The 23,499-nt window shown below is 43.4% G+C and overlaps 1 protein-coding gene and 1 pseudogene across 1 annotated transcript in view; one reads left to right on the top strand and one right to left on the bottom strand.

Annotated features, from left to right (window-relative positions):
• The window catches only part of CLASP1 (cytoplasmic linker associated protein 1), a 276,810-nt gene that overhangs the window by 197,568 nt on the left and 55,743 nt on the right, over positions 1-23,499 (bottom strand).
• LOC108637898 lies at positions 3,575-4,279 on the top strand (annotated as a pseudogene).

The raw sequence follows: 23,499 nt of genomic DNA, 5'->3' as shown, positions 1-23,499 counted from the left end.
TGGAAAGTCCCATGGATGGAGGAGCCTGGTAGGCTGCAGTCCATGGGGTCGCTAAGAGGTGGACACGACTTCACTTTCACTTTCACTTTTCACTTTCATGCCTTGGAGAAGGAAATGGCAACCCACTCCAGTGTTCTTGCCTGGAGAATCCCAGGGACGGGGGAGTCTGGTGGGCTGCCGTCTATGGGGTCACACAGAGTCGGACACGACTGAAGTGTCTTAGCAGTAGCAGTACTACAAAACTGGGCAGGAGTCACATGCAAAGTTAAAGAAACTCATCCAATCCCACTTATAAGAGAAGAAAATTCAAAATAGTAGCAAATCAAATCCAGCAGGTTAGTCAACGAACACACTGACAGAGGTTATCCTAGGAATTAGGAAGTCTATACGACTATCTCATGAGATGGTCTTTAAAAAAGTTCAATGCATCGTAAGAACTTAGGAATTTCATCCTAAAGCGTTGGGGAATCATTGAAAGATTTGAAAGTTTGGAAAAAAGAAGGAGATGAGATGGAAGCAGGAAAGGGATAAGGACAGAGGAGTGTGAAATGATATATCTGCAGTTTTACATGCTCATCTTTGCAAAGACAGGGAGGATGAACTGGGGCAGAGAGAGCTTTGGGCATAACGAGGGCAGAGATTGCAGGTTTCTGAGCTGAGCAGCAAAGCTAATGGTCATACTGTGAGGTCTGTGTGAGTGCAGAAGGAGCTGAATCGCTTCTGACATGCTGAGCTGCAGGGGCCTGATGGGGTATCAACACAGAAATACGCTGCAGGCACAGGTCTGCTAAGTGAAGCCCACCAGGGCAATTCAGGGTGCACACACGGGTCTGGGAACACCCACATGAAGGAGAATTCCCATGCAGCATGCAGAGGGAAGACTGAGGTAGGTATCTTGATGATCCCCCATATCTGCAAGGACTGCAGGCAGAGGTACTGACCAAGTAGATGAAAAAGAGTTGCTAGAAGAAAAGGACTCGGAACATTCCCGGTGGTTCAGTGGTTAAGACTCCGTGCTTCCACTGCAGGGGCCACGAGTCTGCAGGGGTCAGGGAACTAGGATTCAACATGCCTTGAGGTGCAGCCAAAAAGTAAAAACTTAAAAAAGAAGGAGAAAAGAACAGAGGTGGCAGCAAACGGCAGTGAAGAAGAGAGCTTTGCCAATTAGGGCTTGATCACGTAAGAAGTCACGTGAGATCAAGATGGTTTTGGCAATTCCTGCGTCCATCCACAAGTTCATGGAAGGAGAGGTCAGACACGTGGAATAAAGAGTGATGGGGATGTCAGTCAAGACAGAATGTAGGAAACTCCCAGTGGCAAGACTCAAGCGAAACTCAGTAAGGCAGCCTGAAGACTCTGCTGGTCAAGTACGATGGTGGTTGTTCCTCCCTAGAATGGTAGACACACACACATACTCTACAGGCTGAAGGAGGAGATGAAGAACATAAGGGAATGCGTTTATAACTGACAGATGTTGCAGGGCACACCACGGAAAGGACGGCAGAGGAGAAGCTGGAGGATGCTGGGAGAGACGCTAGAATGTGGCGGCCAAAGCCTGATGATCCAAGGCCTGCCCAGGCGTGACGTGGCAGACAGAAACCCAGGGAACTAACCACAGTCAGTGCGTCAGACCAGCTTTGGCGGAAAGCTCTTTTGACAGGCAGGTGTCAGGTGCTGGGGTATGCTGACAGCAGCCAACCCCAGAAATCTTAACACAACTGAAACACTCTAAATGTCCATTACAAAATTAAAGTGCCTTCCTTATCATAAACACCTGAAATATTTGTAAAATAAACAGTTGAGGCTGCCTTGGATTGTTCTGGGGAATGGGAGAAGAGAAATTATGAACAATAAAGGTGTAGCTGTAGGAAAGGGCACTGAGAAGAGGGGAATCCCAGGGAAGAAAAATGAGATAACAAGCCCCAGCACCAGCATAAATTACCAAGCGGAAATGAAGGAAAGGAAATAAAAACTTTAACTCTCATTTCTGCTTTTGATTATGATTATGATCTATTAGCGACTAAAGAATTGGAGGAAACATCTTTCAACAAATCAAAGGTATCCTATTAGAAACCAACAGCAGGACACCAGACTGAAAACACCAGGGGCATGCCCGTGAGAGGTGGGGACAGGGTGGAGATAAGAGATGTTCCTGTTACCAACCTGACAGGACTGAGCGATACAATACAAAAAAGAAAGCACAGAGAGATCAAGAGGCAAGAAAATGATTACTGGTAACAACAACATTATTATTGCTACTTGCCAAAAAAAAAAAAAAAAAAAACTGTCTACTAAAAATATCCAAGACGCTCAACTGAAAATTAGAACTGACAAGAGAGTAAGTGGCCAAATCCTCTAAAAATATAGAAAAATCTATGCCATTTTTATTGTATCAATTGGATCAGGAAGAAAGTTTAATGGAAAAAATCAAATTCATAACTGCAACAAAAACCTAAGGTAATTAGGACTGAATCATAGAACTTATGTGAAGAAAACTGTAAAACATTTTACTAACGGGCATTAAGAAGGCACAGATAGATAAAATGAAATGTCATATTCCTAAAAGAAAAAATAAACACAAGTAAAAAAGAAACAACAAACTGGGCAGAATATATCTATAAAATATATGGTAATGGATTATACCACGATACTTGTTAAAACCCACAAATAATTAAGAAAAAAAAGACAAAAATTTTAAATAGGCAAAAAACATCCAATAGACTATTTCTATTTAAAAAAAAAGCAATAAACATTAAAAGGTACTCATCTTCTTTTAACCAAAGGATTGCAAATAAAAATAATGATACACCATTTATAACTTATCAGATCAAGATACATTTTAACACCACTTTATTTACTTTTTGGCCGTGCTTTGGGGCTTTTGGGATATCAGTTTCCCAACCAGAGACTGAATCCAAGCCATGGCAGTGAAAGCCCAGAATCCCAACTGTTAGGCTATGAAGGAGCTCCCCAAATACATTTTAAAAGATTAATAACTCCGAGGTGTGGGGAGGGTTCCTGGAAATAGATACTAACAAGTTGCTTGCAAGCTTGGTAACTGTAAGTGATACAGCGTTTTGGCACACAACTCGGTATCTATCCATTTTTTTGAACAGGTTATTTTGTATTTGGCTTCACTGGGTCCTGCTTGCGGCACACACGACCTCTATGGCGCACATGGGCTCCTCACTGCAGGGTACGGACTCAGCAGTCGCAGCACAGGGAGTTCGCTGTCCCCCACACGTGGGATCATAGTTCCCCGATCAGGACTCGAACCCACATCCCCTGAATGGGAGGGCAGATTCTTAACCACCAGACCACCAGGGAGGTCCCATACACCAAATTTTTAACCTAAATAAATGTTGGCCTAGCAAGTTCATCTTTAGGAATCAATTTCAAACACTTTAACACGGTATGGAAAATAGCATAGTGTAGACACAATGGCCACTACTGCATTATTTTATGAAAGGAAAACATTAAAAATAAGCCTAAATATTCATCAAGGTAACTAAGATAAATGAGTTAGATATGGAAGTGTTCTATTTTCATAATTAAAAACGATGAGTAGGCGGCGGGGAAAATGGCGGACGGGAAGGCGGGAGAGGAGAAGCCTGAGAAGCCGCAGCGAGCTGGAGCCGCCGGAGAACCTGAAGAAGAAGCAGAAAAACCTGTGAAAACTAAGACTGTTTCTTCCAGTAATGGAGGGGAAAATTCCAGTCGCAGCGCTGAGAAGCGATCAGCTGAAGATGAAACTGCAGACCTCCCAACAAAGCCTACAAAGATCTCCAAGTTTGGATTTGCCATAGGTAGTCAGACGACAAAGAAAGCCTCAGCCATATCCATCAAACTTGGCTCAAGTAAGCCTAAAGAACCGGTTCCAACTCTTGCTCCAAAAACCCTTTCAGTAGCAGCAGCTTTTAATGAAGATGAAGATAGTGAACCAGAGGAAATGCCTCCAGAAGCAAAGATGAGGATGAAGAATATTGGAAGGGATACACCAACATCGGCAGGACCAAATTCCTTCAATAAAGGAAAGCATGGGTTTTCTGATAACCAGAAGCTATGGGAGCGAAATATAAAATCTCATCTTGGAAATGTCCATGACCAAGACAATTAAATGATGTGTTTTGAGATTGGGGTGTGGGGTGGGTGTAAAGTTAAAAGGAACAGTTTCCTTTTTTAAGGAATGGTATAAGACTATCTTTGGAGCCGCCTTTTTTTTCTTTTTCTTTTTTTAAATATTGAGTGATACACTAATAAATGAGAATTTGAAATTAGAGGTAATTTATGTTTTATATACTACTACTAATTTTGTAGTTTCATGTGATTAGTTTCCAAAGGTTACAGATACTAAAAAATTCAGAAATGGTACCTTTCTAAGAATTGCATATTTTTTTAGACACAACTATTAGCACATTAGGAGGGAAGCAAAAAGTTGTCTATTTAAACTGTAGGCAGTTACTCTCTAACTTAACTCCCTTATTAACCTAAACTTGTCTGGCTCCCAGGAACAGCCTTATAGAGAAGGGAGTATTGTATTGGGAGGAAAATGTTACTGGACTATTGACTGAGAAAGTAAATTAGATAAAATACAGCTTTTTTTTTTTCCTAATGGGCATTTGTTTAGTTTCATATCATCATTAACTAGTTATTGCATTGCTATCAGTGGATACAGATGCTTAAAGCTCTTTAGAAAGAACATTTTTAAATTTTATGTAAACTGTTAAGTATTTAAAATAGCCCACTTCATTTTAAGGGTCTTGTCTACCTTCATTAGTCTTCAAAAAACAACCATTTGCTACCAAAGTAAATCAGTATTTTGAATGTGCTTCTCTTGATTTTTGTTATTAGCTAGTTCCTGTAAGCATTTCCACCAGATCTTGAGGCAAATCATAAGGAAGCTGTTTCTTTTAAAATAACAAACCACCACCAAAAATTTTAATGTACATAATAGTTAAATGTTTGGCTGTTCTTATTTTTTAAAGGGTATAAACACCAAAAAAAAAAAGGGGGGGAGCAACATTGTATGAAGATGGAAGATAAGAAAGATGCACTTTCTGTAACTTTATCAAAGCATTTATGTTACTAACTTGTGAAATCCAATTTGATTTGAACTTATTAACAGGAATTCTTATTTAGCACAAAAATATGGTTTACTTTAACTGTATACTTGCTAACCAGTGGCCTCTCAAAAGCACATTTTAGATACTGAAAATGAAGAAAATGCATCTTTAAACATATTTTACGGAATCTTCGACCACATATACTTTGTTAATCTATGTGTTGTAGGATTGTGTTTATTTTGTATTTTTGTATTGTATATGAATTCTTTTTTAATGTGACAGTTAAACACATCTTTTAAAGCATAGACACACATAGAAGAAACATATGGTATAATGATTTCCTTGAAAACTACAAAGTTAGATTTGGAGGCAGCTTCAGACTGTTTGATTGGTGGTAACTACTTGCTGAGCTCTTTTAATAAGTAATAACTCCAGAGAAGCAGCCTGTATATATTCCTAATACTTTGTTCACTTGCATTTGAGATTAGAATAAGCCCCAAGTAAAACAATGGAAATGTATATAGAACTATTAGTTCTTACATGATTTAATTATATCAAGATACATGAATTTACCTTGCTTTAATGTAGGCAAACTTTCCATTTTTGTTCATTTTAATGTTTATGTTGAAATAACATCCCTCTCCTACATTTCATTTTCTTGACTCAAATATCAACCTACAGTCAAGATGGGAGAGAGAAACAACTAAGATGATTGTCTTTACTAAAATACCAATAAATTTGTCAAACTCTAAAAAAAAAAACAAACAAAAAAAAAAACGATGAGTACATCAGCAATGGCTAAACCAAAAATGAAACTAAGAAAACAATTCCATTTAGAATAGCACAAATTTAACCCAAAAAGGGAAAGATTTGTACACTTAAAACTATAAATACCACTGAAAGAAATTCAAGAAGACCTAAATAAATGGAAAGACATCTTTTGTTCATGGAATTGAAGACTTAATAATGTTAGGATGGCAATAGTCTCTAAATTGATCTACAGATTCAAGTTATTTGCTATCAAAATTCCAGCTGCCTTTCTTGGCAGAAATTGACAAGTCATGCTATGAAACAGAGTTAAACCAAAAAACAGCTGCAAAACATTATGTATATAGACCTTTTTTTTTTTCAAAGAACTCTACACACATCATTTGTGTGCAGGTGTGTTTGTACGAGAGAAAACAAACCTTTCACCTTTTGCTTCCTCTCACAACAAACGCCTATAATTTTCTGGTTCAAGACATGATACAAAATTATTTAATATTTTAAATGCTAAACAATAAACAAATACAAATCCCCTGAGAGGCTGCCAGCCAGTGAAGAATGGAAGACTGTTTTCTGGTGGAGTTTTGTCTGCAAAGTGGAGGGGGACCAACATCCAAGGATATCGCTCTGCCTCCAGTATTTCCACCACCCCCAGCGGAGACTCACTTCTACAACAGGTATTCTGAGAGCAGCAAGGGGCTGGCAACCACTGCGGCCAGATGATGGGTATGTGCGGACGCATTCAACAGCCTCTCTACTTCTGAATGGGTTTGAAACTTTTCATAAAACCAAGTTAAAGAAAACTTTCACAGGTGCCTGTACCTTTGATTTTCAAAATCCATCTCTCCTGAATCAGGAGTAAGACGCATGACTAAAGTCTCTGGGAAGAAGGCTCCCTGGCTGCAAAGCCCCTCCAAAGGGCTTCCTCCCCACTCTGCTTCCTGACCCCAAATACTGCGGTGACTTAAGAGTATCTGGAGGGGCACTGATCTTGTACCACCAGCATCAAAGGAAAACTCAGAGACAACACAGTAAGACGAGCACTGGGAGGTGAGAAGAGGGCTAGTGAGTCCAGGCTTCCTAAATGAAGGATAATGCTGGGATCTAAAGTGGGGGTTTCAAAAGCTATAACTGCATGTTCACTGTTCTCTCTTGTGGAAAATCATCTGTTTCCTCCCATGACTGGCACATCCACTACGAGGGTCAGGGTTGCTACCTGGCTACCGGAGGCACAGCTATGCTAAAATCAGAGGGAAAGTGGTTTTTATTAGGGAACCAGCGACTCCCAGTACAGGAGCTGGAGGTTTCATTTCTGTTAGAGCTTCACATGAGAGAAGGTGTTCTCGTGTTCCGGGGTTTCTCTCAGGATGGATCGTCTGTCCTCTGACTATGGTCCTAAGGTGTTCCTAAGGGTTGCAACATAAAATAGATTTTTTTTACTACGGGCTCTAATGAAACAGCCTGACAAGCTGGTGGCTGCCTCTGTCTCCTTAGACCAAAACCCAGAGCCAGACAGCCCAGAAACTGGGCTGACTGTAACCACCTGCTCTCCTGTGCTGAAGAACATTTGCAGGAGGAGAGGCTGCTCTGCCCAGGACTGGGGGAGCTGACTCAGAGGAAGTACTTATACTTAGCACATCGCTGTGAAACAGGCACAGTCACTAATTTGGTTCTCCCCACTACATCCTTTTCTCATCCTTTTCCCTGTATTCTGCCTTTCAATGATTTATCTAGTCACCCAGACAAAAAGAGAAACTCCAAGGCCACAGTCGGGCTAGAACACGACAGGGTTACTACAACACTTAGTTCTTTTTTCCCCTTGATGAAAACTCAACTGGGTGGAATACCGAACAGCTCTTTCAAACACTCTCAGATGGATATAACTGAGAAACATTTCCATTTTGGAGCTATTCCAAATTCTTCAATTATTGACTATGGGATCAAACAGGAGCACAGAAACACAACAGGCAAGCTTCACTTGAGCTGGGCTTTTGTCCTCTGGGGTTTCACTGCTGTTGGGCTTTTGTTTTGAAGCTCTAGCTCTCAGTGATACAGCAGAGTGCAGGGAATCCTCCCCGCCTTTGTTTGATTCTGTTCTTTCAGAATCTGTAAAGGGAGTCACCGGGCCCTCCTGGGTCTCAGGTCCTTCCTCTGCTCTAAGAGAACTGTCAGATGATTTGCTGGCGGTGCCTACATCATCTTGAGAGTCGGGTAAAAGCCAGGTGATGTTATTAGAGGGCAAGTGACAGTGTGGAAAGTGAGGGGGTGGGAAGAACCAGCAGAAGCCTGTGCTTGTGAGCTGAGTGCCTCCCCTTCCAGTCCACAAGTTCATTCATGCTTTCAAACACACAGAGCCGGCAGCCTTGCCAAAAAGTAAATAAATATACACGCCTGCACTGGAGAAGGAAATGGCAACCCACTCCAGTGTTCTTGCCTGGAGAATCCCAGGGACAAGGGAGCCTGGCAGGCTGCCGTCTATGGGGTCGCACAGAGTCGGACACGACTGAAGCGACTCAGCAGCAGCACATTTAATGAATTCACTTATGAAAAATAAGCCAACTTGTTCTAGTGTAGAAAGCTTAAAGGCAGGACAGAGAAATCAAAATAAACTTGTTTCTCTAATTTCTTCTAACTTCCAGCCTTTAGGAAAACAGAAAGGCACTAGGAACTAGGGGTGAATTCTCAGCTCTGGAGAAGCCAGTCTCTTCTGCACCACTTCCAAGTCATATCTAATTCTGATTCCGAATTTCAAAAGTAGGCAGGACCACACTTGAGGGAAAATAAACTAGAAAGGGCAGGGATGAAAATGAAAAGTTCACAATGGAATTATTTCAAATGAGGAATCTACTACCGGCTGGGAGGCAAGGAGGCAAAGCAAAAGAAACAGAAAAGCTAGCATTTACCCATTCTTCTAAAAAGGCTCCTTTAGGATGCACGTTCTAAGACTAATTCATCTCTCTAGCTCGGCACTGGAGATCTTTTGTCATGACCCTAAGGTGGTTTGACTTCTGCAATCAGGGCATCTCCCTAACTCAAAACCACTGCAGAGGAACTACTGAGGGTTTCAGGCAGAAGGGGCCTTGAAGACCATCCTGTGCTCTGCATCCCAATCTCAGCGACGGCGTTACGGCCGTCCTCATGCCCAAGTCTGGGGGGCTCCACAGTCCAGCTCCTTTTACGGCACCAGGAAGTGGGGTCCAGCGGCAGGCCAAGCTGAAGGCGGGAGTCGAAGCACACCTGTGCACCCACCTTTCCTCCTGACTGCCCATCAGATGACAGCAGAGAAGCACGGAAGAGTCTTTCCAAAACAATGGAGCGGCGGGGGGAGGGAAACTCAAGGGGCTGTCAGGAAATGAAAATGTTCCCCAAAGACAATTCCAAAAGAAGAGAGGGGAGGTGGCACCCCACAGTCTGTTCCAAGGGGACTCCAACGGGGATGGGTGCTCATCTGCCTGGATCCTGGGTAAGTTCTGGGCCCTGAGGGCAGCTATGAGGCCGCAAAGGGTCAGTACAGTGGGAGGAAGGGGAGAAAGCAGGTACTTGAGGGGGTGCCGAGGTAGGCAGCAGACACGGGGGGAGGGGGCATGGGAAGGGGTCCACCAACCGGCCAGGCTGGGCCCCTCTGCACATCAGGCTCAATTCCATGGAAATTCTGTGATAAAATGACCACACTTGTCTCTCACCACTAGACTGGGAGGAAGGTAAGCAAATAATGTACCACCCACACTGGGGTACAGTGGGTGTGGATGGTCGTGCTGTTAACAATGATACCGGGACAGAAGGCACGAACGGGGCCTGGCTCAGGGAAAAGGCCGGACGGGCTCCGAGGCAGGTGTCCGCCAGGCCGAGGCCAGGCCCTGTCCTGCTGCAGATGCCCCAAGCCAAGGGGGCCTCAGGAAACGCTGGCTGAGCAACAGAGCGACTGCCTGCCTTCTCCCCTCCTTCTAAAGGTGTAGACCGCATCTGTGGACTGTTTCTGCTGGGCCGCTGTCGCAGGCTCCAGGGGGCACCGGCTCAGGCGTCAGCGGCAGGCGCACACCTGACGAAGGAGAAGGCGCGCTTGTTTTTAATTAAAAAAGAAACAACCTCTAAATTATCTTTGAAATGAAGCTCCTCCACACCACAGCCAACCGATGTCCTGCCCTCAACCTGTGTCCCCTGAGCTACCCGTGACCTTCCCTGTCCCCTGTCCTGGCTGGGCAGGGCTGTCCCCAGGCCGAGCGCTGCCGCAATAGCTGCTCCCACGCACGAGCCCAGAGCATTCTCCCCACAGCGCCGCCCCACCAGCTGGCCTCCTGCTAAGCGATTCCAGCACAGCTCCGCAGTCGTGGTCCGGAGACCTGCCCGCTCCGCAATCCTGAGATCACGATACACAGAGAGGAAGAATCTAAACCTGTTCTAAGTCCTTTCCCTTCCTCCTGGGAAAGCTCGTCACAAGCCACCCACAGGGAAGGAATAAACAAGGGCCCTGGGGCCTGTTTCTCATTTGAGGAGGAAATGTCCAGAAAGCAGGAGTGAAGATGTCCTACCAGACTGCTCTTGGGAAGGCCAAGGGCAGAAACAAGCTTGCAGAAGAGTTGGCGCGGGGCTCTGGCCTCAGCTTCTCCGAGACTGACAGCTGTGAGACCTATTAATGGATCTCCAGCACCCTTCTTAGATTTCACTGGTTTCATACAAGTTACCAAGCAATTCTAATGAAACCAGCCCACAAACTACTCAGGTGCCAATTGTTTCAAGGTTCTCCCACAGTGAAGGCAGGGGAGGGGCAGGGACAGAGAGAAATGAGTGGAAATGGAGGCTCCAGCCTCACCTCAAAGGGCCTTGCACTTCTTCGGCCCTGTGATCAGATCACACGTTGGGACAGGATGTGAAGTGTCACTCTTATCAATCCTGGAATTGCTTTATGAACAACACAGCTCCAGTACGTTGTACGGTGTTCTGTGATGCACTATACTCTGTACTGCTAACCTACCAACTACAAACATGTAATGGAAATGACTCAGGCCTCTCTTTCTAAAAGGCTCTGATTTCAAGGGGAGCTACGACAGAGAACTAAAACGGTATCATTCTCAGGCATAACACCTCAGATGTCTGCACACAGGACATCCTTAGTTCAGGGAAATTCAAGGTTCTAAAGAGTAGGCATTGTAGAGAAAATGAAACCCATTTATTATCTTAAGGACCTGTCATGTGCAAAGAACAAGCTCAAGTTTAAATTACTCTCAGATGCCACCATGACTTTTAGTGATAACATCTACATTCCAATGCCAAGGACTCAAACTATTACACAGCTTTCCCCCCAGGCACCCCAACAAGCCACTCCCAAACTCACTACCACCCATCTCACTGAGCTATTTCCCAGTAACCTCCTGTCATTCCCAAGTCAGCTCAGATACCACCATAATTTTTTAACATTCCCAGGTGCAGCTCAGACACGCCAGAAGCCTGCTCAAAACCCTTCACTGCTTCCTCACAGCCTGTGAAAACCCAACTTTAAGCATCGGGGCATAGGCGCTTTCTCGCCCTCTGAGGTCCAGCCCCTCCCTGTCTATCCTGCTAAGCGCTGTTTAGTAAAGTGTTTGAGTTCTGAAGCCAGTAGCCAGGTTTCTGATGCCAGTTAACCTTCACCATTGAAGGGGGATTACAACAGAAACAAACAAGATGGTGTGAGGACGAAGTGAAATGACTTGCCTACAAGAGCTCAGCACTGGCCTGGGACAGAGAACTGTCCAGCAGACGTCAGCTTCTGCCATCATCCCTAGCCTCCTTCATGCAGTGAACAAACACTCTGTGCTCAGTGCCTGGCTCTCAGAGGAACCCAGCCAAGGCCTCCTGCAGCACCACGTGACTGGGAAGGGCGACGTGTGACCTCACAGATCAAGCGCATCCAGGTGGAGTCCCAGCCTGCTTCAGCCACACCTGCCACTTCACTTCCGCCTGCCCAAACCCTGTGCATCTATTAAGACCCAGCTCCCTGGCCACCATAGGAGGGGGGCTTCCACAGCCTCCTCCCACAGAAGGGAAGCCTCAGGCTAACTGAGGCTAACTCAGGCTAACTGATCGCTCCTAACTGGTCAGCAGTACCATCAAACACAGGGTCCTTGGATGCAAACCATATTGACTGCTATAATCACTTGTTCAGAAGCCAGAATATAATTTTTTCTCCTCGACAACTGGCAAATATATTCTCAAAACAAATTTGTGAAATGGGCAAATAAATCTGTAACCCAATTATCCATGCCATGACTAAACCAAGGAACCCAAAGAGAAATCTGGGTTATAAAGAGGTATTTAGGAAGAAAAGAAAAACCTACAGAGCTACAGAGCTCCACATAACACCAAGGGCTCAATAATCTCTCTTGGCTAAGATGCTGCAATGTCTCTCCCTTTGTGTGACAACCTCTGTCTTCTTAGGAGTCGGGAGACTAGAAAAGTTTCAATAGACTGATGATCTTCTAAGAGTTGTATGCTTTTATACCAGTGAAACAAAAAAAGAGAGAAAAATTAAGGCCTTTCTCTTCTCACTATTAAATGTTTCCTAACCGCGAAGAGGGGGAAAGGCCCGAACAGAAGGGTCCACATATTTGCCAGGGAACTTCACCGCTGGAACAAGCTCTTACATTCACAGCTGCATAGTGACAGGAGGGGCTCATGGAGCCCAGCCAGAAGGGTCAGGCGCTACCTCCGCCAGGTGGGGCTGGGGAGCCCCAGGCTCCCTCCCTGTGGACCTCGGGGGACACTTTTGACCATGACACCAGAGGAGGCCTTAAGAGCCTCACGGCCCTCACACTGGGCCAGTCTAATCAGATTTTGCTAATGATCCTCAAAAAACTCAAAGTGCCTTTGATGTCAGGTAAGGAACACATTGTGTTCTAGACAGGAGGAAGGAAAAATGCAAAAAGATTTCTTTAATGAGCACAGGAGTTTTAGCAAAGATGCCCAGTACTCAGCAAGTCACAGGCCCACATCCAAAAGAAACAGGTGAGTCCACCAGGTGAGATTTCTCTAAGATAACTGAGGACTGATCCCAAATGTCTGAACTTCCTATTTAGCTGATGGAAATCTCCCCAAATGTAGCAGACATGTCTATTACAGAGAATGTTCTGAACTGAGCTGTTTTTGATGTCTCAGGATCACCATTACAGACACAGTCACTGTGCTGAGCTGAAGCTGAAGAGTTCCTTTCCAGGACCAGACGAGGCCCAGCATCATCACAAGAAGCCTTCTATAACTGTCAGGTCCTGCCTTCACTTGCTGCTGACTCACTGGGAGAGATAAAACTATCTCCAAAAGTTTCAGTTTGGGAGGTGGCAGAGTTTGGAAGGACGAGGTGATAAGTAGCGGTCTTTCAGTGTCCTAAGCTGGTGGCATGTATCCTCTAAGACAGGATTTTAAAATGTTGGTTCCCGGGCAGTTGGTGGAGTGGGGTAGGGTGGAATGGGTTGGGAGTTTGGGATTAGCAGGTGAAAACTATTAATATTATATACAGAAAGGACAAACACAGGTCCTACTGTATAACACAGGGGGTGAGAAAATGACAGTGTTAGTTGCTGAAGTCATGTCCAACTCTGCAACCCCATGGACTGTAGCCCACCAGGCTCCTCTGTCCATGGGATTTTTCAGGTATGAACACTGGACTGGGCTGCCATGCCCTTCTCAAGGGGATTTTCCTGATCTAAGGATCAAACCCAGGTCTTCTGCATTGCAGGTGGAATTCTTTACCAAACCACACAAAGGAATGATATTCAATATCTTGTGATAAACCATAAGGGAAAAGAATATGAAAAACAATGTGTATATGTGTGTGTGTGCGTGTATACATAGAACTGAGTCACTTTACTGAACAGCAGAAATTAAGAAAACACTGCAAATCAATTATACTTCAATAAAATAAATTTTAAAAAACTTTAAAATGAAAGGTTGGTTCCAAGAACCATGGCCAATCTTGTTTTAGATTGGTGTGACAATCCTGCACAGTGGTTAAGGATGCATGCTTGGGACCTAGACTGGTCTACTTACTAGCTATGTAACTCTAGGTGAATTATTCCCTCTGAATGCCTCAGTTTCCTCCTCTGTAAAATGGAGGTAAGTGTGAATATTTCAAAGTTGGTGTTTTAGTTTCAGCTTTAGGGGTAAAAGGGCAGGGGGCGATATCTAAGTATCTAAATATCACTAACAGTGAAGCCTATAGCATAAGAGCCAGTCCTCGTACTCTCTCCCTCCCTCCCTCTCTCTCTGGAAGGAAACGGACAGTTTATTCTCTTGTTCACAGAGTAAAAAGCACCCCTCCTTTACACTACTGGAAGCTACTACCACGGTAGGAGGAAGACAGCCTGGGATTCAGTGATCCACTCAGGAGGTCAGTATTTCTTAAAGCTGAAGGCCATCTTCCTTTGGCTGCGAAAGGTTTCCTTTCTCTAAAGCAAAAATACTCTGTGGCCACAGTTATTCACGCTGAGCATTTATGCAACATGGTAGAGTCCCACACGCATGACTGCTCGTTTTCTAACAGCTGCAGACAGAATCTAATGATCTTAATGATCCACGGGGCTCCCTGCCTGCCAGGCCTCCTCCATCACAGAGCAGACACAGTTCTGAGTACAATTAGGAAGCCCGGCTTCCCCCTGCAAAAGGGGGTAGGGTGCGAATGAATCTATATTTCTTTCATGTCAGAACTACACTTTGTATTTCTGTATTTCCTTCCATGTGATCTTATGGGACACTAATGATTTTTCTAGTAGGAATTTTCTGGCAACACATAACAATATAAAATCAAGTTCTTAGATGACTAACAAAGGTTAGGATAGATGCCAAGGCAGTCATCCAACCAAAACTCATTTTGCGGATTTATTAGATAGGAAGGAAACAAGGGCAGTTCCTGGCTGATTCCCAGGTGTCCCCTCCCACTGGCTACCCCACATCACTTCATACTCCTGAGAAATGAGTACCACCCATGGGATCTGAAAGTCCATTAAATTCCTCCTGCCTTGCAGGGACCATTTCTACAAATTTATGCCACAGCTAGTCCTTCTCGTAATATTATACTGCATTAGGATATGACTACAGGAGCAAATGTTGTCTTAGTGATTTTTAAAAATGACAAGGCAGACTAAACAAAAAGTACAGAAAAAAAGCCATGGAAATACAGGCAAGCAGTTGCACATAATTAAATTTAATAAGTAATTGCTATATGATATGCAGGGTCCTTCTGTGCAAGCAAGTGGTTCAGAGATACAAAAACAAATAAAATGTGGTCCTCAACCGCAAAACGTCGACAATATAGCTGAAACAAATATGCAGATAGCCACAGTTTAAGGTAAAACCTGGTCTGGCAAATATGAACTGGGGTCTAAGCACTACGGGAGCATCAACCATTGCATAAAGTCATCTCAACTGTGAAAAATCAGCACAGGCTCTACAGATACTGTAGCATTTAAGCTGAGCTTTCAATCATCAAACTAAAGGGGTCTGACAAGGCCAAGAAGAGGCCATCAACCTTCAAAGCTGAGCCTTCAGCCTTCAAACTAAAGGGGTTTGACAAGGCCAAGAAGAGGCCATCCCTACAGAGGAAAGAGAGTAGGAGGCAGGGGAAGATACCAGGGGAGGTGGGGAAGGGGGGACACTGAGGTATGGCAGAGGTGTGTGGGGAACACGGTGGGAGAAAAATTAATGTTAGATGGCTTTGAGAATCAGGAACAGGTGTCCAGGCTTTGTTCTGCAGCGAGCAGAGCTGCCAAGGCCTCCAGCAGGGATGGACATAACCTCCTGTGTTTTAGGAAGCTTCCTTGCCCTGGAGATGGAGACCTGTCCGAGAGCTACTGCAACAGACCAGGGAGGGGCAAAGGGCTGTCTGAGTCTTATGCCAGAGGAGGCTGGAATGAAAAGAAAGCGAAAAGTTTGGAAGTTAAGTGGAGATGAAGTAACTGGTGAGATTTACATTTTCCTTATGCTTTTCCACTCTTTTCAAACAGGTGCATATTCTTTTTATTTTTATTTTTTATTGAAGTATAGTTGCTTAGGGCTTTCCCAGTGACTCAGTGGTAAAGAATCCACCTGCAATGCAGGAGACGTGTCAGGAGCCGTAGGTTCAATCCCTGGGTCAGGAAGATCCCCTGGAAAAGAGAATGACAACCAACTCCAGCATTCTTGCCTGGAGAATCCCATGGACAGAGGAGCCTGGTGGGCAACAGTCCATGAAATTACAAAAGAGTCAGACACAACTTAGTGACTAAATAGTTGATTTATAAAGTTATGTTAGTTTCAGGTACACAGAACAGTAATTCAGTTATACATATACACATGCATCTTTTCTTTTTCAGATTATTTTCCATTATATGTTATTATAAAATAATGAGTATAGCTCCCTGGGCTATACACTAAAACACTGTTCATTATTTATTTTTTATATAGCAGTTACGTATATGTTGATTCCAAACTCTAATTTATCCTTCCCCTAGCTCCTTTCCTTTTTGATAACCACAAGCTCATTTTCTATGTCTGTGGGTTTGAGTGTTGTTCAGTTTCAACTGCATGAATCTTTACTATCTCAATTTTTTAAGCAGGGGATCCTTTAAAATTAAAGGGAAAAACAAACATACACACACAAAGCAGACAGCTCTGTCCTATGAAACACAATTTACTTTGGCCATATCAGTTAGTTCAGTTCAGTTGCTCAGTTGTGTCTGATTTTTTGCGACCCCATGAATAGCAGCATGCCAGGCCTCCGTGTCCAATCACCAATTCCCAGAGTTTACTCAAACTCATGTCCATCGAGTCGGTGATGCCATCTAGCCATCTCATCCTCTGTCGTCCCCTTCTCCTCCTGCCCCCAATCCCTCCCAGCATCAGAGTCTTTTCCAATGAGTCAACTATTTGCTTCAAGTGGCCAAAGTATTGGAGTTTCAGCTTTACCATCAGTCCTTCCAATGAATACCCAGGACTGATCTCCTTCAGAATGGACTGGTTGGATCTGCTTGCAGTCCAAGGGACTCTCAAGAGTCTTCTCCAACACCACAGTTCTAAAGCATCAATTCTTCAGCGCTCAGCTTTCTTCACAGTCCAACTTTCACATTCATACCTGACCACTGGAAAAACCATAGCCTTGACCAGATGGACCTTTGTTGAAAAAGTAATGTCTCTGCTTTTGAATATGCTATCTAGGTTGGTCATAACTTTCCTTCCAAGGAGTAAGCGTCTTTTAATTTCATGGCTGCAATCACCATCTGCAGTGATTTTGGAGCCAAGAAAAATAAAGTCAGCCACAGTTTCCCCATCTATTTACCATGAAATGATGGGACCAGATGCTGTTAGTTTTCTGAATGCTGAGTTTTAAGCCAACTTTTTCACTCTCCTCTTTCACTTTCATCAAGAGGCTTTTTAGTTCCTCTTCACTTTCTGCCATAAGGGTGGTGTCATCTGCATATCTGAGGTTATTGATATTTCTCCCAGCAATCTTGATTCCAGCTTGTGCTTCTTCCAGCCCAGCGTTTCTCATGATGTACTCCGCATATAAGTTAAGTAAGCAGGGTGATAATATACAGCCTTGATGTACTCCTTTTCCTATTTAGAACCAGTCTGTTGTTCCATGTCCAGTTCTAACTGTTGCTTCCTGACCTGCATATAGGTTTCTCAAGAGGCAGGTCAGGTGGTCTGGTATTCCCATCTCTTTCAGAATTTTCCACAGTTTATTGTGATCCACACAGTCAAAGGCTTTGGCATAGTCAATAAGGTAGAAATAGATGTTTTTCTGAGACTCTCTTGCTTTTTCCATGATCCAGTGGATGCTGGCAATTTGATCTCTGATTCCTCTGCCTTTTTAAAACCAGCTTGAACATCTGGAAGTTCATGGTTCATGTATTGCTGAAGCCTGGCTTGGAGAATCTTGAGCATTACTTTACCAGCATGTGAGATGAGTGCAACTGTGTGGTAGTTTGAGCATTCTTTGGCATTGCCCTTCTTTGGGATTGGAATGAAAACTGACCTTTTTTCAGTCCTGTGGCCACTGCTGAGTTTTCCAAATTTGCTGGCATAGTGAGTGCAGCACTTTCACAGCATCATCTTTCAAGATTTGAAATAGCTCAACTGGGATTCCATCACCTCCACTAGCTTTGTTCTTAGTGATGCTTTCTAAGGCCCACTTGACTTCACATTCCAGGATGTCTTGCTCCACGTGAGTGATCACACCATCGTGATTATCTCAGTCATGAAGATCTTTTTTATACAATTCTTCTGTGTATTCTTGCCACCTCTTCTTAATATCTTCTGCTTCTGTTAGGTGCATACCATTTCTGTCCTTTATTGATCCCATCTTTGCATGAAATGTTCTCTTGGTAGCTCTAATTTTCTTGAAGAGATCTCTAGTCTTTCCCATTCTGTTGTTTTCCTCTATTTTTTTGCATTAATAGCTGAGGAAGGCTTTCTTATCTCTCCTTGCTATTCTCAGAATGTAACAAAAAGAAAAAAAAAAAAGGAAGCTTTGGAGCTAAATACTTAAAGGTAAAAGCATAGAAATGTTAAGGATCCCAAATCTCGGTGACCACAAAGTAAAAAAGGAGAAAGTAAGAGGAAAAAAGTGAACAGCTCCTCCATCTCCAGCTTTACACACAATCCAGGGAGGAGGGAAGCAACGAAGCAACTGCATAGTTGCTGGGTCTCCATTGCACAGAGAGAGAAGCAAGGCTCAGATAAAGCAACCTGCCTGAGTCCGCACCCACATGTTCACAACTCAGTGTAAACATTTGTTTGTCCCACCAAAGGTGGGTGGAAGGAGGAAGTGCAAGGTTAAAAGCTCCTAAACTGATACCATTCAAGTAACAGCATCTTGGGGGCATCAAGATAATAAACCAAGGGTCACAACCTACAGGACAGCTTCATGATATGAACTCCAGAGGAGACACATTAAGACCTCACCCAACACCAGAAGGTGCAAGCTCCCTCCTGTGACTGCAAAATGAGTGATGTGATGGGAAGCATGACAGAGGCCAGGGCCAACCCATGACACCCTGGCAGTGAGGTCTCTGTAATGTAAGGTATTATTATGCAACCTAGCTTTCTCTTATATTCGTCTCATTTAACTACCAAAAAACCTCATCAAATACCATGAGCAGAAAAGGTTAGGTAGGGGATTGTTCATTTATTAGACAACTTTACTAAGCAACTATATTCCAAGAAAGTTATAGGTAAAATCACTTAAAAAAAAAAAAAAGGAATTCTCCTGACAATCTAGTGGTTAGGACTCCGCACTTCCACTGCAGGGGACATGGCTTTGATCCCGGATCAGGGAATTAAGATCCCGCGCACGATGTGGTGCAGCCAAAAAAAAAAATAGACACGGTCAGAGAGAAACTATGACATTAATCATTATGACACTAATCAAATCATCACAAGATAAATTAAGCTATGATAAATGCTCTAAAGGAAAGCTTTGAAGTCATATAAAACTGTGTTCTAGTCTGAAGGTTGAGAAATATAAGTTTGAAGAGATCCAAATTTATGGACCATAACATATGCAATAAAGAAATTCAGCTCTGAAAGAAAAAAAAAAGAGCCATAAAACATAAGAGCATTAGTTCTAAGACACAAATAAAACTTCGACTACCCCCACGCAAGAAGGAAAAGAGGGGAGAGAAAAGAGCAGTGCTAGCCCCATTCTCAGAGAAGGCAATGGCACCTCACTCCAGTGTTCTTGCCTGGAGAATCCCAGGGATGGAGGAGCCTGGTAGGCTACTGTCTATGGGGTTACACAGAGTCGGACACTACCAAAGCGACTTAGTAGCAGCAGCAGCAGCCCCATACTATGCCTCCATTCTTAACCAAATGATGGCCCAGGGTCTGATTTGGGCCTACAGCCCACCTGATCCATAAAATCTGTGGTCCAGGCCCAGTCAATTCCATGACTTTTCCATGTCCTTGCTGAAGGACACAGGAGAAAAAGCCACAGGAAGACTGGACTCCAAGTCACCAGAGCCAGCTGTCAGGATGCCACTAACAGCTCCTGGAAGGCCACTGGGGAAACCACTGCAGTCGAGGAAATGGTGCCTTTCTCAAGTCCAAAGAGCACTTCTCAGCTGAGTTTTGTTATGTTTCATGTTGGGAAGCGGGTTGGGGGTGGGATGCAGAACCTCCAGAGGGGATAGCTCTGGGTTATGAAACTTCAAAAACAAAACGCAGTCTGTCCCTGCTCTCTGGAAGCTCACCTCTAGTGGGGAGCCACACACAAATAGCTAAGTGCCATGGAGGGAAACCAGATTAGAAGTGCCTCAAGGCCGTTAAGTCTGACAAGATGTCAGAGTTGCCCAAGATGTCAGGCTCACCTTGGGCAATTCCTGCCTAGACCCGGAATCAACCATTTCTCTAAGGCACCCCCAATTCCTCTTACTGGAAAACAGCCCTTTCAAATTGGCTCTGTGCCCTTTTGACATGACTTTAAAGTTCTTCGGTGGCCAGATATGGGACCAAGAAGATGCTCGAATGTAATAGTCGAACACAATGGATATGTTTAAATTCATCAATTACACTGATACTAAAAAGACCCTCTTTGGACAACTTTGGAGGCTGGTAGGCACCAGCTCGCATTCTCAACATTGATAAACTGAAGGAAAGAATAAAGCAAACTGCCTTTTCCATATGGACTGTGTTTCAGAGTAACCAACTAGTTGATGAGGCAAGGTTCTTTACAGAAGAACCATAGTGAATAAATATTAGCAACAGAATTAAAAGAAATGACACTACTGGAAAACTGTCCTATTGCCATCTAATGAAATAATCTAGGCAGCAATCATGCATTGCTACTAGAAACTACTAAACGTGAGAAATTAAAGAAGAGGAATCCATGAGGACACCTGAACCCACGGATCAATCCTGGCACCACCAGAAATGAATGACCAGCCAGTAAGGACCCATCAATATGGCACAGATGGCCGAACCCACCAGTACCGTGGAAGCAACAGTTAACTGAGAGAAACACTGAAGCTAATCAAGCCTCTAGAACAGGTCTTGCTTGCTTGCTTGCTTAGCCACACAGTCATGCCCAACACTTTGCAACTCTTTGGACTGTAGCCCGCCCACCTCCTCTGTCCGTGGCATTTCCCAGGCAAGAATACTAGAATGGGTTGCCACCTCCTCATCCAGGGGATCTTCCTGACACATGGATCGAGCCTGCATTTCCAGTGTCTCCTGCATTGCAGGCGGCTTCTTTACCCCCTGAGCCATTAGGGAAGCCCTAGAATCAGGTCTAATGATCAGCTTTCCAGAAAGAGAAGAATATGCTAGATGGCACAATGACATAAAAATGCAATCAGTTAAATCCAGAATAAGGCAGCTTCTACAGGACAACCGATACAGTTTCTTCAACAAATAAACTCTATAGACAAAAGGTAGGGGAGAAACATCAATTTTAACAAAAGTTTAAATGTAACATGTGACATCACTTGGATATGAATTTTAAAAAATCAACTACAAAAAGATAATTTTGAAACAGATGATAATTGAACCTACAGTAGTTATAAGATAATATTAAGGAATTAGTAAGTTTGTTGGGTGTTATAATGACATTGTAGGTAATTTTTTAATTCAGAACTTTGCACTGAAATGGAGAAGGAATCTGAAACCCACTCCAGTATTCTTGCTTGGAAAATCCCACGGACAGAGGAGCCTGGCAGGCTATAGTCATCCATAGGGTCGCAAAGAGTCAGACATGACTGAAGGACTTAGCATGTAGCATGTATTGAAATATTTACAGGTAAAACACTAAGACTTGTGGAATGTGCTTTAAAACACTTTAAGGGGAGAAAGGTGGAGAAAGCATGGATGAAACAAGAATTATAGAACACTGATAGCTGTTGAAGCTGGATATATGGGATTCACTGTTTTATTCTCATTACTTTCGTGCATATTGGGGGAAAACTCATAACCAGAGGTTGGGGAAAAAATACACCCCTTATACAGGAATACTCATCACAGTGTTGTTTAAATGGTGAAAATGTGCAAACAACCTAAATCTCAGACTAATCAGGTAAATCATTACACATGTAAAAAAGGAATAACATGAGACTGTGCCGCTGCTGCTGCTAAGTCGCGTCAGTCGTGTCTGACTCTGTGCAGCCCCACAGACGGCGGCCCACCAGGCTCCTGTCCCTGGGATTCTCCAGGCAAGAATACTGGTGTGGGTTGCCATTTCCTTCTCCAGTGCATGAAAGTGAAAAGTGAAAGTGAAGTTGAACACTAGACCATAGAAACAACCATATTTTACTGCCCCCCAAATCCTACAATTTTTTACACTGAGTAAAACAAAGCAACAAATAACAGAGGGCAGAACAACAGAGTGTAATTCTAAAGTGATACACGTACAGGAAAATGCCCAGAAGGACATTCACCAAGGTGTGTGGATCTCTGGCAGGAATATACTGGGTGTCATTGTTCTTTGGGAACTTCTGAAGGCATTCACTCATACAACTGCAGTTTTTTAAGGGAATATGGGCAGTGAATATTTGACTTTTTTGTGGTTTCCCAAATTTGAAATATGGTTGAAAATATGGTTATTATGGTGCTTAAATGGAATAAGATATTGAAAGCGATTATCACAAAATTTGGCAAATAACCAGACATTCAAAAGTTGTTACAGGTCATATTTTTTCCCCACTTGACAACCACAATAAAGCAATTGTTGCTTTAAAAAAATATTTTTAAATACCCTCATTTTTTTAAATGCTGGAGAGGGTGTGGAGAAAAAGGAACCCTCTTACACTGTTGGTTGGAATGTAAACTAGTACAGCCACTATGGAGAACAGGGTGGAGATTCCTTTAAAAACTGGAAACAGAACTGCCATACGACCCAGCAATCCCACTGGTGGACATACACACCAAGGAAATCAGAATTGAAAGAGACACATGTACCCCAATGTTTATCACAGCACTTTATAATAGCCAGGACATGCAAGCAACCCAGATGTCCCTCAGCAGACGAATGGCTAGGAAAGCTGTGGTACATATACACAACGGAGTATTATTCAGCCATTAAAAAGAATGCATTTGAACCAGTTCTAATGAGGTGGATGAAACTGGAGCAGAGTGAAGTTAGTCAGACAGAAAAACACCAATACTGTATATTAACGCATATACATGGAATTTAGAAAGATGGTAATGATGACCCTATGTGAGACAGCAAAAGAGACACAGATGTAAAGAACAGACTTTTGGACTCAGTGGGAAAAGGCGAGGGGGGGATGATTTGAGAGCATAGCATTGAAACATGTATATTACCATATGTGAAACAGATCGCCAGCCCAGGTTCAATGCATGAGACAGGGCACTCAGGGCTGGTGCAGTGGGATGACCCTGAGGAATGAGATGGGGAGGGAGGTAGGAGGGGGGTTCAGGATGGGGAACACATGTACACCCGTGGCTGATTCATGTCAATGTAGGGCAAAATCACTACAATACTGTAAAGTAATTAGCCTCCAATTAAAATAATTTTTTAAAACCCTCATTTTTTAAAATCCAAAACCCACCTACTTCCTTTCTCTTCCTTCACTTAATTATATATTGACACCTAATACATGTTTGTTTCATTTTAAAGTTTAAAACAGAAGGCAGTCTTCATCAATACATCCCCATAATGGTTCTCCTAAAACAGATCTTTGAAGTATGACGTTATCCATGTCCTTTAGATTGT

The sequence above is a fragment of the Capra hircus genome, chromosome 2 (assembly GCF_001704415.2).
Source record: "Capra hircus breed San Clemente chromosome 2, ASM170441v1, whole genome shotgun sequence".
NCBI lineage: Eukaryota > Metazoa > Chordata > Mammalia > Artiodactyla > Bovidae > Capra > Capra hircus.
Note: the sequence above shows the minus strand (reverse complement) of the source record. Positions and strands in the feature narration are given on the sequence as shown.